The sequence below is a fragment of the Danio rerio genome, chromosome 20, assembly GCF_049306965.1.
Source record: "Danio rerio strain Tuebingen ecotype United States chromosome 20, GRCz12tu, whole genome shotgun sequence".
Taxonomy (NCBI): Eukaryota; Metazoa; Chordata; class Actinopteri; order Cypriniformes; family Danionidae; genus Danio; species Danio rerio.
The window spans coordinates 8967155-8983284 of record NC_133195.1 but is presented as its reverse complement, the minus strand read 5'-3'; the positions used below and the strand labels follow the sequence as shown (position 1 = coordinate 8983284).

The 16130-nt window shown below is 35.6% G+C and overlaps 1 protein-coding gene across 1 annotated transcript in view; it reads left to right on the top strand.

Moving 5' to 3' along the window:
• Positions 1–16130, top strand: part of dab1a (DAB adaptor protein 1a) — a 696745-nt gene that overhangs the window by 14146 nt on the left and 666469 nt on the right. The window lies entirely within an intron of this gene.

The following is a 16130-nucleotide window of genomic DNA, read 5'->3' as shown; positions in this document are numbered from 1 at the left end:
AGACAGATGAGCAAATCTAAGCTTGCTTTTTTTTCATTAAAACAAATGTAAATATGCATATTGAAAACAATAATTTTAATAATAATAACACTATACAAAAATAAACACATTGTCATGAATAAACTGAAAAAAGACCCCTGCATGGAGGCAGTAGTTTTTATATTTATGTAGACAATAATTTTTTTGTAAAATTTTAATTCTTAATTTATTTATTTTGTTTTCATATGTAAAGATATTTGTGTACTGCTGTACATCCTGTGTATATTGACTTGCACAGGAGCATAACTAACAAGTTCTGCGCTGGCCTTTTTTTCTATTTTTGTTCCTCAAAAAAAGCAACGTGCCAACAATATGCTTAACACACCTTCTTTTTAGACCAGAACACCCATGAGTCCACAAAATGGCGAAAAATAGAATTGCTATTTAAACAACGTGGCAAAAAATGTGAAAATTAGGGTTGCTCTGGTTTAAAAATAGCAACAAATCACGACATACACATCTTGTGCCCTATTGCGCCAGGTATGTGATAGGGCCCCTAGAGTTTTTTTCTTATTTTGAACATAGTTGAATAAGATATTTGGAAGTACTGTATGCTGGTTGATGGCACCCATTGACTTCTATTGTAAAAAAAAAAAAAAAATACTATGGAAGTCAATGGGTGCCAGCAACCAGCATTTTTCAAAATCATGTATATTCGAACAGAAAAAAAGAAAAATCCATAAAATATAAAAGACATAATTTTCTATTTTTTATTTAACTATTGTTTTTTTGAGCTGTTTCTCTCATAGGGACTGTTGTCTAGTCAAAGTAGTATAGATGATTTCAGATTTTTTTTCTATTCAAATAGAGACATTTGGTCCCCACAGTGTAGGTAACCCATTCCAACACTCTCTTCTTCTCTTCATGTTCACCATGTCCCTCTCTCTTTCTGCGGCGGCTGCATTGATTTGATACACCTTGCAGGGGTTTTACCACCTTCTGCACTGCAGTGCTGCCTGGATCTGTGTTCAGTGCATTCTGAAAACTCACTAACAATGTTAACATGTTTTCGGCACAATTCATTCTAATGTACACACGACATCAAATGCAATATTAGTGTTGCACAAGAAAATGGCTTGTGGGACTGGAAAAAAGTTTTGATTTTAGTCCAGTATTAATTTATAATCAATATTAGCAACCATGTTCTTTAATATTTCATTTAGAATGTGTAATTATATAATGTATTTATATTTAAATATAAAATCTGGCTGTCTGTGAGTATAAGACATCACCTTTTGGTGTCTGCATCATTTTAATGTAGGCACGCATCATATTAATTGTCTTCTTTGTTGTTTTGATTAACGTTTGTTGACATAAAATGTTAAAATATGGACCAAATAGTGTTCCATCTTTATCCAGATCAACAGGTATGTAAGATTTTTGTAAGAATGGAAGAGAAATGAACACTGTTTTGTAATATTATAAATGATTAAACTTTTGTCCTGATAAACAGGTCAAACTAAGTAAAGTTTCATAAACTAATTTCAAGAGGAGCACATAATATGATTGAGCATGACTGGCTGCTATTCTGTAATCAGTAATAATCCAATCAGAATGATCCTAGCTTACAATAATAGTTTTTTTTTTCCCTACAGCTCTATCTTCATTTTTAAGGAATCCCCACTTCCACCCCATCTCCTCCTTTTATTCCCTTTTCTAAGGGGAGCTCTTGAGACCTACCTGTTCTTGGATCCCCTTAAATGCTAAGTGACTGGGCAGGAGCCTTGGGCTTAAGTATCTCCGAGCTCAGGGTTCTGTCCTGGGACAGCATGTCAAACCTGCTTTTAACGCTAAACATATCTAAGTGGGAACTCTTGATATCGTTTCAAGTGTTACTTTTCACGTATGTTTTGTGGTATTTTGTTGTTTTCTGTTTTGCGCTCTTCTCTCTCTCTCTCTTGTTGTGGATCCTGTCCTGTTTCAGGCTTGCTACCATTGGTCGAGTGAGCTGTCAATCACCTTCGTCACTCAATCGGCGCGCCAATAAGGATTGGGTCCGCGCAGTATAAAAAACGTGTGCTTGCGCTATTCTGTAGGAGCGCTTGGCTTGCCAGTATCCTCACTTGTGTCGGACGGACTGTTAACTTGTTTGTTTCGCTTGGTTCGTTTGCAAGTGCTGTGTTCTAGTTTTCTCTTTGTTGATATTGATTTATCAGTTAAACTTGTGCTGCTCATGTTGATGTATAGTGAGAATTTGAACGATCTTTATGAGAATTAGATTATCTGAGATCTTGTTTTGCTAATGGCTAACAGTGTGTACTTTACGAGAATTCTAGTATTGCGAGCAGCTTAGTATAATTTTGTATTAGTTAGTTAATGAAGGCGTTGCCACATGTGTAATTATGTTTGTGAGTTATGAAGTTTAGTTAAGCTACGTGCTGAAGATTACGGTTTTGTTTCTGCATTTTTCTTTGATCAGTCAGTTTAGTGGGTTGGGGTTTAGTTAGATCGTTTTGTTATATTTATTTCTTTGTTTTGGCAACACTCCTATTTTCTTTATTTAATTTGATTATTTAAAATTACATCATCCATCTCATATTCATTGTTTGACATTATCCATTAATAAATACTTACGTTTTGTTTCACTTATCAAGCGTTTGTGTCTTCTCCTCCTTCACCCAGCATCAATAGACTCACTGATTGTTACGTTTCATCCATTTAATTATTTAACATCATAAACACGTAACAGATAGTGACAGGTTATAATGTTTTAAAATGACAGGTAACTATTATTTTGGGTGTTAAAATAATTATTTTAAATGGCATAAATTGATTCTTGATATAAATACTGACAAGATTACTTTTTGTATAAATCGTCACACACTGCCCAATCCAGGATGAGCCCCCAGTTTAATGTTACTGCTCACTCAAGAAGAAGCAAAAGTGTTAAGATGGACACATGAATATTAACAACAGCTGCTTTTAGTCATATTTATTGTAGGAGTTTAGCCCACATAACATCGGAGATGTGCATACTGCAACAAAAAACACCACCAACCCTTAAAAAAAAACAACAACACTTAAATAGCCTAACAAAAATAAAATACAAGTCTTTGCTGAGTCCCTGTCTAAGCCTATCAAACAGTAATATATTTAGTAAATGATGACAAATTACCTGTTTTTACCAAATAAATAGCAGCAATAATAATAAAGAATGATCTCAAATGAAAACTGAAGTATCCCTTTAGCTTTAATACCAACAATGGTATTTAATCACAAAATATTGTTAGAGAGGCATCAAGAACACCACGAGTAATGAGTAAGTCTCTTGACTGAATCTAAAACAGCAACTAGTAATATCATTTAAAGTACTCTTCTGTTGGCATGGGTGTCTTTTAAGAGATGCAAATCTGTGGTATCAGCCAATCTGCTTCTCTAGTGAATTAAGGGTGGGTATGAGCAACAGAGAGAGAATGTGACACGAGAGAGAGAGAGAGAGAGAGAGAGAGAGAGAGAGAGAGAGAGAGAGAGAGAGAGAGAGAGGAATGCTCACAGACACAACTCAAGAATAAAATAACAATTCACAGGACGTAATGCTCTCTTATGTAAATCACAACAAAGTATGTATTATATTATTAATAAATAAGAAATAAATATAAAGGACATATTCTAATGATTTGTTTTACATAACATCAATTAATTAAATATTCAAAAGATATTATGCATATTATTCATATTCTGTCTACTGAGGGTGAGATATTTGTCAATATATTCCTATAGGATATAATACTGCATGCATGTGTGTGTGTGTGTGTGTGTGTGTGTGTGTGTGTGTTTGTGTTTGTGTGTGTGTTTGTGTTTGTGTGTGTGTGTGTGTGTGTGTGTGTGTGTGTGTGTGTGTGTGTGTGTGTGTGTGTGTGTGTGTGTGTGTGTGTGTGTGTGTGTGTATGTGCGCGAGTGATTCTGTCTTTCCCTCTGAATACAAAGTGAGCTGAATCCTCTGGTTGTGAATGCCAGTCATCTGTCAGGTGTGGAAACGAGAAACCGCAGGAGTGTATGTGAGCCTTCACTCCTGTTTTGATCCACTTCCCCCGCAGCAGACAGACCTCAATATGTGTGTGTACAGATGTAGTGTGTATTTATGTCACCCCATTTTTTCATCCAAACATCATTCTTTTTTTTTTTTTTTTTACAGTATTTGTGCACAAAACTCTACTGCTTTAGTATCATACAACATTGAAGAGCATGTTCTTCAACTGCTAATTGCAGTAAATTTGCCATTTTAATGCCTGACAACCTATTGTAAAACATAATGTGTGTCATTTCCCCCCCACCCATCTCCGCCAGTTGTGAAGCTATATTCCTGGAGCAGCTCATTTATGTGAGCACACTGTTCTCGTTTGTTGAAGAAGGGCACGTTCTTTGTACAGATCTTCAGACTGATCGCAGTGTGTTATGAATCTGTGGTTCCGCGCTGTCGGCTGTGTCAGACCTCATGTTATTCATATTTGCTACTTTCTCTCTCTCTCACATTCTCTCTCTCTCTCTGTTCTTCCCTTTTTTCATTTTTTATCAAATAAAATCAAAACACTGAGGGTGTGTTTGCTGTCTGTCTATCATATTTAATGTAGTCAGGTCGTTCAAGTGTTCTTTATGCTATGGAAATATTGTGTAAATTCTATGGACTAATCTGAAAGCTGTGAACCCTCGACTGCTTCACTGAGTCTGCATTTTTTACTTTACTGTAGACTATAAACCTGTCTGAAATCCCCTACTGTAGTATAAAATATATATTTTATTTGATTGAATTATGGAGTTCATGAAATGGCTGCAATAAAATGTTATTCTTTAAATAAAATAGCTATGCTGATCACTGCTACATTTATTAGATAAAAAAGGCAATAGATAGACTGTAGCTAGGCAATTTTAATGGTTACCTGGTCTAGAAAGAGCCTACTATAACCTTTAATCGCATACCATTCTGCCATCCTTCAGTATTCACAATGAACTGTGGTCTCAGGCTGGCTTTCTATTCATTCTTTCATGTTCCTTTAGCTTAGTCCCTTTATAACTCAGGGATTACCACAGCGGAATGAACTGCCATTTTATCCAGCACAGCGGATGCCGTTCCAGCTACTGGGAAACATTTATACACACTTTTTTAAACACATACACTATACAGCCAATTTTGTTTACCCAATTCACTTATAGCACGTCTTTAAAGGGCCATGAAACCCCCTCGTTTCAGCAGGGTGTTTTCACACCTCTACTTTGGAAAAAGTCAGAAAAGTGGGCGTGTCCAGCTCTGTTTAGGGGGGAGTGTCGGAGGAACTAAAGTGGGATGGTGTGGGAGTGTCTATTTGGGCACGCGCGAGTTTCAGTCAAAATACACACACATGAGAAAGTGATGGTGTTTAACCTACATGGACATCTGTAGTCGAATTATTTGCCAAATTATTAAATGTTGGTCTTTAAATGCAGTTTGGCTCTTTCATTCAGGGAATTCATTCATGCCCCTCGCGACAAACAAGATATTTGATTCGAGGATCTGCTCTAAGCGTGTATTTTTCATGCAATGTTTGATACCGCACGGCGAATGAGAGAAAAAAAACTCTGCACCTCTCCAGGAAACTTAGATGCACACGGCAGGTAGCGTCAGAAAGCCGCGTGTGTTATTCCGGTCACAAAATGCGGTGCTATGTTTGCACTCAGTGCAATAGTTAACTTAATTCGATACGAACAAACTGAATAAACAAAGAGCACTGGTCGCTCACTTACCAAATCTGTAGACACAGGACAATCACCAGCAACTAGAGCCGCGTCTTTATGAAGAGAAGACTAACGTTACCAGCGAATCCGGCGTTTGCAGATGAGAACAGCTCTCAGGTAAACAATGTTCCTCCTTAGACACGTAAGTTATTGTTGTCGAGCGTCGCGTACACTGTTAATCCACATGTGATCCAGATGAGCTCTCACAGAGAGAAAATGAAAACGAAACTTAACGGCAGCAAACTATAAAAGCAACACTTCACGCTTGTTTTGCCAACACAACGTGGCGTCTCTGTGGCGTAAACACGGTGACACTAATGAATATTAATGAAGTTGCACAATAGAGCGCGCTGATTGGTTTGAACCAAGCCTTACTCATGCATTAATGCATCACACTGTAAGACGTAATTAGACACACTCTGGCACAGACGTCCAGTCTGCACGCTGGAATACAACGCTATTATGTCATGGCCGTGACGCAGCTTCAAAAATTCGTTTCAAACAGGAAGTACGAATTTGCTTGAAATAACGTAAATACTGTACAACCAATTTACACTTTTTAGTGAAATATAGGTGTCCTAATAGTGTTTTTAGCAGTGTGGGACACATATACGACTCTCAACAGCTCAAAAAATGTGTTTTGGTGTTTTGTGACCCTTTAAACTGTGGAACCAGGAGAACCAAAAGGAAACATACACAAACACGGGTAGATTATGCAAACTCCACACAGAAATGCCTACTGACCTAGCCGGGTCTTGTGACCTTCTTGCTTTGTGGCAACAGTGCTAACCACTGAGCCACCGTATTGCTCAGGCTGGCTTTCTATGAAAAAACAAAACAAAACACAGAAGTATAACTAGTTAGACAAGAGCTAGACAAAATACGAAACCCAGAGATAATAAAGGCCACTCACTCAGTTTCAGTTATGATGGCTGCATTAAATCTCCTACATTTTCAACCTGCATATGGAACACAACTCATAGATGATAAATAAATAAATAAATAAATAAATCCCACTGTTTATTTATAGAAAAGTTTTAAGATTTTTTTGTATTTGCTATTGTTGACCTTAGAAAGATTGCATCAACCACAGGCTCACTACATCTGCTTTAAAAAAAGCACTGTTGACCATGGTGTCATGTTTTGTATATTTTTTCCTGTGAAGTGTTGCCATATCCACTCATTGTAAGCAGTGCTTGTCAAACAACTTTAGGCTTAAACAGTTTAGTTAACATTGCCAACAACTGCAGGTCATTATTTTTCACTATGTGGATTATTTCCAAGATAAATAATTTGGCTTTATGTTTATTATTAGCTCATTATTTATTTTGTGTGGCAGGATCTGACAACACTAGATCAAGTCATCAAGATGTGCAAAATGTCCTATTTCTTGCTCCACCGTTGCAGAAAAGATTCTAAGAGTTTAGTATGCATTTAAAAATGTTGTTCTGATTCTTGAATCTGATTGACTGAGAGCATTTTACTGTGGTGTGATATGTGATTTATAGAGATGATGACGTGAGCTTTCTTCCTACTACCTTAACTGTGTATGCCTTCAAAAGCAGCATTACCACAGACATTATTCTTAAATCTAATGTATGTCTCTTTAGTGGTTGAACATGAAATACACATATTTTTTTAGGGGGTGTATCTGGTCACATTTGTTTTCAATCATCTGTTTTTGTGTTCTTTTTTACTAATGTTTATATATATTTTTTTTAATTGTTGAATATTTATTTTTTCACAAAATTAATTTCATTTAAATATGAGTAGTATTTAACGGAAGTATTTTGTTTTGCAAAATGTCTGTGTTTGTAGTGGTGAATGACTGGTTGTGCCTTCAGAAAATGCTAAAAATAGTATGGATAAAATAAAGGAGAAATTTAAAAATTGTGTCCTCATTTCTCCCACTTTTTTAACCATTGGTTTTTAGGTTCTACCAGAAAGACCAGGGAGATAAATATCATATTGAATGTCATTTTTTTGGTAACACTTTATTTTCATGGTTCATTTAAGTATTAGTAGACGTTCTGCCTAATATCTAATGATATGCGTTTTTAACAGACATTTAACTAAGTACATGTCAACTTACACTAAACCTAACCCTATTCCCAAACTAACAGTCTACTTATAATCTAATGAGAATTAGTTTCAATATAACTTAAATTTAACAAACATACCATTAAAATAAAGTGTGACCCATTTATTTGATGAGTATTATTTGACAAAATTATCATTTAACAAAACATAGGATTTCTTTGGCTTCATGAGGCCCCATCTGTAGCTTGAATTGGAAGCTTTTAGATTTAGCTATGACTGCTGTAAACAAAGGCAGGGGCGGAGCCTACCCCCCTGTACAGGGCCAACCTGGTGCTGGTGGTGGCGAGGATAGTAGGTAAACATCTGCATCGGTACCTGCAAACGAATGAATGAAGTGAATAAGCAGCTTATATATTCCTTGTGTCTCTTCGCTATTGGTTGGAACTAAATGTAAGGACTGATATTAGGTATTCCTGTTAGAACTAACGCTAAAAGCTACATTTCTTTGCACAGAAGGGTATTTGATAACATTCAATGGTTGTTCTTTTTTATTTACACACTTTATTCATATCTCGTCTATCTGTTGTATAACCTCATTATTGGTCATAGTCATGTGATATGGCTCTGTACACCGTAAAACCCAACAGTCAATTTTATCAAATGAAATGAGTGTAGTTAAATCAAAATTTACTGAAAGTTAATTCTACTCGTTTGAAAATAGTTTTGAACTCAGTGTTGAAGGTAATGAGTTAATTAAATACCTCATTACTTCAACTTAAATGGAGCAAAATCAGTACTTATATTGATTATTTTTTTTTTTACTTAAATAGTTTGTAATCGGTTTCTTCAAATGGTTTGAGTTGCCTTAATTTATTGAGTTTTATAGTACTCAGTGGTTTGAGTTCTCCATTTATCAGGTTTTACTGTGCTAAAATTGTTTTGTTTACTCAAATGGATTAAGTTCACAGTACTTATGAGGATTAGATTAGTTTTTGAACTTAATGGTTTGTTGCAATCGGTTTCCTCAAACTATTTGAGTTACCCAAACTTTTTGGGTTTTACAGTGTAGAAATGCACCTATGATTACCTACTTAATACAATAAAAGTGTTGATATTGAATAATTTAAATATAAATTTTAAGAAATATATTTTTGTTTTGCGTTTATTTTGATATTAAAGTTTGATAAACATTTACCATTTCTTGTCTACTCCTTCCATTAATGCTAGTAAAAAAGGTCTGAATGAGCTTGCTGATACTTTTATTTCAGTATGTTTATGTATTTTCAACTGGAATTAAATATTGAGTAGGGGCAGGGCTTTCTTTTCGCCCATTATCCTCTCACAAACTAACTGTAGGAGGGGTGTGGTTACGAATGTTGTGGCTGAAGCAACAAACTGACATGTAACATTTCTATTTGCTATGTGCAATACAGTAAATAAACACAAAATTGCATTGAACTCAAAACTTGGAGGCCAATGGTCAGACTTTGACTGAATATTACCAAAAATATTTTTTCAGTGAATTAACTTGTATTAATCGTTTACTTAAAGAATAACAATGTGCGCTTGCAAACTATACGTTGCAAATTTAGATTCAACACGGACTTTAACTTTGTCACAAATCACCTCAACAACTGTATATGCACATGGCCATTAGAGAAAAAAAAAAAAAAAAAAAACATCCAGATACAATACATGGCTCATAAATATCTCATTCCCTCTGACATACACAGATTTGGTGTTTTCGCATTGGTGGGAGGGAAAGGTGGACTAGTAAGTGTTCGAGGGGAAGAAATAGAAGTCTAGCGAGAAGAGAAGGACAGATTATAATGACTTGAGGAAAATGGAATGTAATTCTGTCCTGCAATGAAGTGTGCTGTCAGCTTTATGACAAAGGCTACATCCTCTCCTTTTCATATCCTCTTCACTCTCTTCTGCCCTCTCCTCTTCTCATCGCCAAATCTTTCTCCTCTTCATTTTCTTTCTCCTCCTCACCCATTCACCCCCTCTTTTGCTTTCTCGATTGGCTTATTGAGGTTGTACAGCAGCACCCGATGGCATTTTAGATTCTCCTTTATTCTTGAGCTACTTGTCAGCTCACTTTATATGTGTATAAGTGTGTGCGCGTGTGCGTGTGTGTTGACTATTAAACTAGCCACTAGAGAATGACATTTACTGCAAATGAACTGTTCCTCTGACACATGTCGTTGTTTAATGAACTGGGGATATGTATTGACATAGAGGCTTAGTCTTTAGCTCTGTGTATCTATGTGTGTCTATGTGTGTGTGTGTCTGTGGGAGTTGAAATGACACTTTATCTTCTGTATTTATGTCTGTGCGTCTGTAGTCTATTAAAACCGTGATTTGAGAAGGTAGGATGGGTTTCTGTTTGTTTATATTGTAGTACTGTAGGGGTGCATGATAAGTAAAACTGCATTTATTCAAATTATAAAAGAGTGTGTGTGAGATTGTGCATGTTTTTTTTTTTAATGTAAATGGTCAGAAGTATGTATATATATATATATATATATATATATATATATATATATATATATATATATATATATATATATATATATATATATATATATATATATGATATGTGTAGGGAATACAACAGTTTGCACATGTGCCTCCCACTTGTTAAGGGTCCAAAAGTAATCAGACAATAGGTTTTTAAGCTGTTTCATGGCCCTGTGTGTGTTATTCCCTCATTATTTCAATTACAATGAGCAGATAAAAGGTCCAGAGTTCATTTCAAGTGTGTTATTTGCATTTGCAGTCTGTTACTGTCAACTCTCAAGATGAGATCCAGAAAGCTGTCGCTATAAGTCAAACAAGCCATCTTTATGCTGGATGACACAAAACAAACCCATCAGAGAGATATCAAAAACATCAGGTGTGGACAAAACAACATTATTGGGACATTATTAAAAAAAAGAAAAGAAAAAAAAAACACACCAGTGATCACAGGAACACCAAAAAGATCCAGGAGATCATGGAAACAACTGTGGTGGACAACCAAAGAATTCTTGTCCTGGTGAGGAAGTTGGCCAGATCATAAACACTCTCCGAGAGTTAAGTAGATAGTGTCAACAATCAAGAGTAGACTAAACCAAAGTGAATACAGAGTGTTAACCACAAGATGTAAACCATTGGTGAGACAGGAAGGCCATATTAGAATTCTAAAAAGCCTTTACAGCACTGAAACAACACACATATATATATATATATATATATATATATATATATATATATATATATATATATATATATATATATATATATATATATATATATGTGTAATAAAAAATTAAATATGTCTTTTGTGCTTTAAGCAATATCCACCGCAATGAGTGGTGGTGCAAAGAACAATCGCTTTTCTATTGTCAGGTCAGTGCAAGCAAACGCCTCCCAAATAAAATAACCTGCCCAGGGATGCGTTTCCGAAAACCATTAACAGCCAAAAAATGTTGCAAGTTTTGTCATTATAAACATAGTTTGTTGATTTTGTGTTTCCCAAATGCATTGTTCCAATGAACTATAGCAAATTGTGTCGCAAACTTGTATGTTAGCAACTATTTTTCTAGAACTGTAGTTGGAATCATGGTTCCTGGTTGTGTTCTATTCGCAGTTATACCCTATTCCTTTTGAACGTTCCAACGTTTAAACTAGGAATGGTTTAAAAAAACGAATAAATCATTAAAGTAAACTTTTTTATGTGTAATTTGCTTTTCAATGCATTTTTTACAATTCAGTTTTCCACGCAAAATAACGCAGAATGTATGACGCATTTGCAAATGTGTCGAATTTGCCTCAATCATTGGTCACATTTTATTTTGATGGTCCGTTTGTAGAATTTAAGTTACATTGCATCTACATACTAACTAATTCTCATTTGATTTTAAGTAGACTGTAAGGTTGGGGTTAGGGGTGCGGTTGGGTTTAGTGTAAGCTGACATGTCTTGCAAAGTTAAATGTCTGTTGAAGGAGCATATCAACAGAATTTGAGCAGACATTCAAACTCAAATGGACCAATCGTTACCTAATCGTTTCCTAAGTATAAGTTCAAACAAATTAACTGTTGGTGGACAAACATCCTGCGTGTTTGCTATAGTGAATTATGTGGTGCTTCCTATTTGGTGTAAATAGACATTACAGCAATCAATGCATGATGCAGTGATGTAACTTCAGTACCAGTTTTAAACGGGTTATCACTGTCGTCTAACCGCAAAAAGGGGTCCCAGCGTCCCAACTGGCATTTATGTGGTGAGTTTGTACTGTATGTTCTCCATGTTCACATAGGTTTCCTATGCGTGTTTTGGTTTCCCCCATAGTCAAAAGCCAAAGATATGTGGTGTAGGTGAATTGAGTAAACTAAATTGGCCATGGTGTATGAGTATGTGTATAAATGAGAGACTGTATGGGTGTTTCCCAGTGCTGGGTTGTGGTTGGAAGGGCATCCGCTGTATGAAACATACGCCAGAGTAATTGTCAGTTCTTTTTGCTGTGGCGACCTTTTCACTGTAGTCCTATATGGATTGATCTAATTATCAGTTTTCATCTAAATACACAAAGTAATAATGTGATTTATGTGTCCCTGTGCGTAGTAACACATTTGGCGGCAAACAAACACTGTAATTGCTGAGGTGGAGGTTTGAAAGTGAACTTTATTTTAGTCTCTTTTTTCCCCCTTCGTTTTGGGAGTTTTAATTATATTTTTTTATCTTTTCTCAGAGGCTGCAAGTGTCTGTTCTCCATATTAAAAGATCTTTTAATGGCCATCTGTGGTAATGCAATCATCCAAACACAAACTGTGCCAATTTCGGCAACTTTTTTCCTCCTTTGCTTTCAAAGTGCTCCTGGCTCTGTGCCGTCTGCACTTTACATGACAGAGACTCATTATTGTTGATTGGACTGATGTGCATGTTGAACGCAAGATTTGTGACAATTAGGGATACTAATGAACATGCAGAATTTCTCTTTTATGCTCACACTCGCTTCCTTTAGGACTCTGTAATGTTATCACAACACAGGAGATGATTATTTTTGAATGCAGAGCTCTTTTGCTTAGTCTGCAAGTTCTTTAATTTAAACAGTCAATGTGACTCATTGTGCATCACATTTGTAATATGCTTTTTATGTTTCCATCATAATCCATACAATATTGACTGTAATAGATTGCCTAATATACTGTACTATATGGAGCTCATAGTTAGAAATTATTAATCAATGATTTTTTATTTTTATTTTTTCATTTTATTTATCAGGATCTCCATTAGCCACTACCAAGGTAGTGGCTATTCTTCCTGGGGTCCATCGAACATAACAAAAAATTAAATTCATACATAACATCCAGATCAACAATCTACTTAATATTGTTACATGATCTATTTCTTAAATTATTTTTTTAAACCTCATTTAACTTGTTACAAATCATGTAATGTCTGATGGCAATTCATTCCATGTTTTCATTCCTCTATACATTACAGTCCGTTGCTTTGCATTAGGTTTTGAAATGGGAAGCAAAAAATTTCCTTTTGATGCCTGCCTGGTGTTAAAATGATGACTAACATTACTATACAAAAGTTGACAGTACAATACACTTGGAACTCTTGACACAGAAATATTTCTTATAAAACACAGCAGAGAAACAATTACCGTATCTTTAACCAATAACCAACTTAAAGTTTTATGCAATTGCATAATATTAACTCTTCTACTGCAGTGTAAAATTAATCGTGCAGCTTTATTCAGGACGAACTGTAATTTATCTAAGTCTTTACTTGATGCTCTCCACTATACAATTGGACAATAATCTAGATAACAAAGAACAATTGCCTAAACGATTTGAGAGATACAGTACTGTGTTAAATATTTTTACACATCTCTTAATGATTGATAAGCCTCTTCCCATAACTATTACCATTTTATCGATCTGTTTTGACCACTTTAACCTACTATCAAGAAGAACTCCAAGAAGCTTAATTTCCTCTACCTGGTCAATAGGTACACTAATTTATTCATTCATTTTCCTTAGTCCCTTTATTAATCCGGGGTCGCCACAGCGAAATGAACCGCCAACTTATGCCTTCCAGCCACAACCCATCTCTGGGAAACATCCACACATACACACACACACACTCATACACTATGGACAATTTAGCCTACCCAATTCACCTGTACCGCATGTCTTTGGACTGTGGGGGAAACCAGAGCACCAAGAGAAAACCCACACGAACGCAGGGAGAACATGCAAACTCCACACAGAAACGCCAACTGAGTCGAGGATCGAACCAGCGACCTTCTTGCTGTGAGGTGAACGTTCTACCCACTGCGCCACTGCGTCGCCATAGAAAAAGTTTGAAAGTTTGATCCAAACCCCATTCCTTTTGGTTTTTGTCAAATTTAAAACCATCTTATTATTCTGTACTCGCTTTACCACTAATTGTAACTCTTCATCTAAATCATCTAATCAGATAATTATTCTATCAATGTTGCTGGTAAATATAATGTCGTATCATCTGCACACATAACTGCCCTTGCTTGCTTTAACACCAAAAGAAGATCATTGGTAAAAAATAGAAAATAACAATGGTCCTAAACAATTTCCTTGATGCACACTACATTGTAACTCTTTCACTTCCGAATAACTTCCATTTTAAAATATTTTCCTCCTACTAGTCAGATAACTTTTAAACCAATGCAGAGTTTGAGAAGTACAACATTTGATTGTACTTGTTTCGTCTTCTTCTTCTACTTCGTGTTGATGTCTATTTACATCCATAGAATCACTTACGAGAAAGTTGTAGAAATTTGGCTAACTTAAAGAGGACATTCTGATCTTCAGTCATAGCATTTGTTCTCTCTAAAGAGGAGAAAATGGAATTTATTTTTATTACTTTTGTGTCTTTATTTTTTTAATCAGAAAAATGTTTAGAAAAACAACAGATTAATTTTTCTTTTGTACGATACTATATAATAAATATCGTGTGGATGTCCTTGTTCTAGTCCGCTGTCTAATAAGCAGTCATGATGCATATAGAAAACATCCAAAGAAAAGCAGAATGACCGATAAAGTGACATTAAATCAAAATTCCACCTGTCCATTTCTGTGTGTAGTTTGCATGTTCTCCCTGCGTTCATGTGAGTTTCCTCCAGGTGCTCGGATTTCAACCACAAGTCCAAAGACATGCGGTAGAGGTGAATTGGGTAAGCTAAAATTGTCTGTAATGTATGTGTGTGAATGAGTGTGTCTGAGCTTTTGTCACTGATGGGTTGCAGCTAGAAGGGCATATGCTGCGTAAAACATGAGCTGGGTAAGTTTATGGTTCATTCCACTGTGGCGACCCCGGATTAATAAACAATCTAAGCCAAAACGAAAGTGAATGAATGAATGTAATTAAAACATTGCTTTCTTAGACATTTAGTTTTTGTCAGTGAAATCATCTTTATCATAAAATTACATCATTTTAATTTTCACTATTAATTGTTTTGTGAACGTTACATCGTAACAATATGATGGTTGACTTGATGATTTGTGATGAACATAAATACTCAACAGTCATTTTAAGAATTTTATTTTTAAGCAAATAAACAAATTATAAAATTTTTGGAACTTAATTAGAACAGTTTATCATTCTGTTGAATAATTTTAGTTAACAAAAGCTTTCATGTAAGCACATTACTTATATTTCCTCTCTCTCTCTTTCTCTCTCTCTCTGTGTTTTTTTGTTTAGCTGAAAAAAGTCACACAATAGCAAACACAACGTGACACATCCAGCATGATATTTGGTCCTCTTTCTTCATTTCTCTGCTTCTGTCTAACCAATGTAGACACTTGCACACAAACAAACATCCAGGCTGACATACAGACCGCAACACTTCTGTCACCTGTGAAGAAAAAAAAAAAAGGAAAACAAAACACTAGCATTGCTTTATACAGTAGGACACAGCCCAGCCGAACTACCCAGTCAGAGGTGTGGAGGTTAAACGAACAGACAGAGCTCAAGTGGACACACAAGGTTACAGAGGCCTTGATACCAAGCGCTAATATGCAAACACGCACACACACAGGGTGATAAAGGTGTGATGGGGTCTGGAGCATGGTGTGTGGTTTATTTTTTTAATGAGGCACTTCTGTCATGTTTATTTATTCATCTTTCGGTTTAATTATTACAGTGCAGCAAACGCATGTGCTGACGGAGTGTGTGTGCTAGCATGCTAGCTCCATTTATAATTAGGAGGGCAATACTATTGAGACCAACCCATCAGGAAGAAAGCTCTTTATCTGAAGTATCTTTGTGATTAAATGAAGTATTTTCCATTACAGGTATTCCCAG